This window comes from Hylobates moloch, unplaced genomic scaffold (genome assembly GCF_009828535.3).
Source record: "Hylobates moloch isolate HMO894 unplaced genomic scaffold, HMol_V3 SCAFFOLD_12, whole genome shotgun sequence".
Lineage (NCBI taxonomy): Eukaryota > Metazoa > Chordata > Mammalia > Primates > Hylobatidae > Hylobates > Hylobates moloch.
The window spans coordinates 37,950,285-37,954,281 of NW_026652287.1; the positions used below are offsets into that span (position 1 = coordinate 37,950,285).

Sequence of the window (3,997 nt, forward strand, 5' to 3'; positions counted from 1 at the left end):
ATGGACTTTTCCATTCACCTTATTGCTTTCATTGATACTCAGTAATAAACAAGATAAACTGTTATTTCCCATTGCCTTGTTCATTTCAGAAATACCAGGTAGAATTTTCCAAACAAGGCTTGATACATATTCCCAGTAATTGTTGAGTGATTTACTTGTATATTGTCTTGATATTACTTTGATCATATATTACATTATTTCTCATTTTTGAATATCTGGACTTATATAAATATTATGTAATTCATGTTTGTATTTATCCAAGTTCTCAGAAACTACAACTGCTGTAATTGATCAGAATTCTCCTAATACAGGTGTAATTAAAGTGAGAGAGCTTTTTGACTCATGAAAAAAAAGACTGTAGATCAAGTCTCAATAACTTCTAGTTAATCCTGTAGAAAGTTAGCCAAGATAATGTATAGCTTCTTCAAAATTCTTATAAAGAAAAAAATTCCATTTTGTTTCTTGAAATGAGGTATTGCTTTATCACTCAGACAGGAATGCAGTGGCGCCTTCACAGCTCACTGCAACCTTAAACTCCTGGGATGAAGGGATCCTCTCACTTCAGCCTCCTGAGTAGCTGGGACTACAGGTGCAAACCACTGCGCCTGGCTTCATGAGAAAAAAAATTAAATATATAATGGTACTAGGTAAAATAATACTAAATAAGAAATAATTTGAATGCATACTATATTAACTCTGGAATAACAATACTTAAAGTAAAAGTGTTTTTTATAACAAAGGGAAGCTTGTAGTTCAGAGGAGAGCTCAATTAAATTCATTGCAGGCTGTGAGAGACATAACAAACATAAGCACATGAAATATGTAGATTTTTATATTTTTATTGGAAATTGGATAGAAATATTTCGTTTGTTCAGCTGGAACATGTGAGTGATTATTATGCATATAAATAAATAGACATTCAGTGTAGGGGCCAGCCCTACAGAGTCTGTGGGTCTTTCTCCCCATGTGCGGAGATGAGAGATCGTAGAAATAAAGACACAAGACAAAGAAATAGAAGAAAAGACAGCTGGGCCCGGGGGACCACTACCACCAAGACGCGGAGACCGATAATGGCCCCAAATGCCTGGCTGCGCTGATACTTGTTGGTTACAAGGCAGAAGGGACAGGGTAAGGAGTGTGAGTCATCTCCAATGATTGATAAGGTCACATGAGTCATGTTTCCACAGGACAGGGCCCCCCACCCCTTTGGCAGCCCAGGTGGAGAGAGAGAGGAGACAGCTTATGCCATTATTTCTGCATTTCAGAGACTTTTAGTACTTTTACTAATTCTGCTACTGCTATCTAGAGCAGAGCCAGGTGTACAGGGTGGAACATAAAGTGGACTAGGAGTGTGACCACCGAAGCACAGCATCACAGGGAGACGGTTAGGCCTCCGGATAACTGCGGGCGAGCCTGACTGATGTCAGGCCCTCCACAAGAGGTGGTGGAGCAGAGTCTTCTCTAACTCCCCCGGGGAAAGGCAGACTCCCTTTCCCGGTCTGCTAAGTAACGGGTGCCTTTTCTAGGCACTGACGCTACCGCTAGACCAAGGTCCGCTAAGTAACAGGTGCCTTCCCAGATGCTGGCATTACCACTAGACCAAGGAGCCCTCTAGTGGCCCTGTCCGGGCGTGACAGAAGGCTCACACTCTTGTCTTCTGGTCACTTCTCACCGTGCCCCTTCAGCTCCTATCTCCGTATGGCCTGGTTTTTCCAAGGTTATGATTGTAGAGTGAAGATTATTATAATATTGGAATAAAGAGTAATTGCTACAAACCAATGATTAATGATATTAATATATAATCATATCTATGATCTATATCTAGTATAACTATTCTTATTTTATATATTTTCTTTATTATACTGGAACAGCTCGTGCCCTCGGTCTCTTGCCTCGGCACCTGGGTGGCTTGCCGCCCACAATTCAGGTGTTGCAGATAAATTCATTGGTGGTAAAATAAAACATTTGTATAGGGTTTTGGAATTCAAATCTTTAAAATCACTTCTCTGAATTTCCATTAGATGATTATTGCTTCCAACAAAATTCTAGTAGGTAAACACAACAACCTTCTAAGAACTTAGAACTCTCAGACTGGGCACAATGGCTCACGTCTATAATCCCAGAACTTTGGGAGGCCAAGGCAGGCAGATCACCTGAGGTTGGGAGTTCAAGACCAGCCTGAGCAACATGGAGAAACCCTGTCTCTACTAAAAATACAAAATTAGCAGGCCGTGGTGGTGCATGCCTGTAATCCCAGCTACTCAGGAGGCTGAGACAGGAGAATCGCTTGAACCTGAGATCGCGCCATTGCACTCCAGCTTGGCAACAAGAGAGAAACTCTGTCTAAAAAAAAAAAAAAAAAAAGACTTAGAACTCTCCAACATTAAATGGCCAGTTCCCTCAGAATAAAAAACAAAATATTTTAACCAAGGTGAACTTTGAATAATTAATTCGATTGTTACACTTTCTTCTTAAAGAAGTTATGAAGAACTTCAAAATGACATGACTGTATAACAATAGTGAGATGCAAACAAAGAACAAAAACTACCACAAAAGAAATTGTGAATTTCATTCAGCAGCTTTACTGTTAGTCTTAATATGGTGCTAATTAGGAGTTGGTTTTGCATTGCTCAGTAGCAGAGATGTAATTATGGTTTGTTATATGTGGTGATATAATATAAAAATATACCCTCTCTAGCCTTGTCTACTGACAGAATTAGGTGCAATGTCACTCCAGCAGCAAGAGCCTGATGTATCTGCCCGGAATTCATGTTTTGATCTGTAAATCTCTAATAGTAATTGTGAAGAGCTCAACTCAGTATGGAAACTGATCTGGTCACATATTTTTTTCAGCATCTTAAATAAACAGCACAGAGTCTGAGGTCACACTACGCTGGACACACTGTAATTGCACAAACAGAATTGTAGGGCTTTGTTCCAACATGGTATTAAGACTTGATCTATGGATAAGATCAACTTGTGGTTGATTCAGAGGTGCACCCACTAGTTCCCTGCAACCAGAAATTGTAAACCTACTTGTGTGTTTAAAGATGCTTGAAACGATATTGCAGAGAGAGGATGGTGAGACAGTGGAGTGCTGTATGATGGTGAGTGTTAAACGCAATTTCATTTATTAAAATTAAGTTGCATTCCTTGGATACAAATAGTTCATTTTAAAAAGTAGGCATAGTATTACCCTATTTTTTTTTTATTTTTTGTTCTGAAGACAGTCTCACTCTGTCACCCTGGCTGGAGTGCAGTGGCGCAATCTCAGCTCACTGCAACCTCCACCTCCTGGGTTCAAGCAATTCTCCTATCTCAGCCTCCGGAGTAGCTGGGATTACAGGCGTGCACCACCACGCTCGGCTAATTTTTTTTTTTTTTTTTTGAGACGGAGTCTTGCTCTGTCACCCATGCTGGAGTGCAGTGGCGCAATCTCGTCTCACTGCAAGCTCCGCCTCCCGGGTTCACGCCATTCTCCTGCCTCAGCCTCTCCGAGTAGCTGGGACTACAGGCGCCCGCCACCACGCCTGGCTAATTTTTTTTTTTGTATTTTTAGTAGAGACGGGGTTTCACCGTGGTCTCGATCTCCTGACGTCATGACCCGCCTGCCTCGGCCTCCCAAAGTGCTGGGATTACAAGCGTGAGCCACCGCGCCCGGCCCCAATTTTTGTATTTTTAGTAGAGATGGAGTTTTGCCATGTTGACCAGGCAAGTCTGGAACTCCTGGGCTCAGGTTATCCACCTGCCTCAGCCTCCCAACGTGCTGGGATTACAGGCCTGAGCCACTGCGCCCGGTCACCCCATTTTAATATATTTAATAAAACCAAATAGTCAAAAAGTTAAGATGGATTATTTATGGGTGTTTGGATTTTGAGTGATTTGTAATTCATTAATTTTGTTTTCTGTTATCCAAGTGTCTACAATGCTATTAATAATATGTATTTATACCACTATATAAAAATTAATCTTCAAAAATTACAATATTACTTTACAC

General features: G+C 40.8%; 1 protein-coding gene across 1 annotated transcript in view; it reads left to right on the forward strand.

Moving 5' to 3' along the window:
- The window catches only part of MEIS3 (Meis homeobox 3), a 23,721-nt gene that overhangs the window by 7,397 nt on the left and 12,327 nt on the right, over positions 1-3,997 (forward strand). The gene's annotated exons all lie outside the window — the stretch shown is intronic.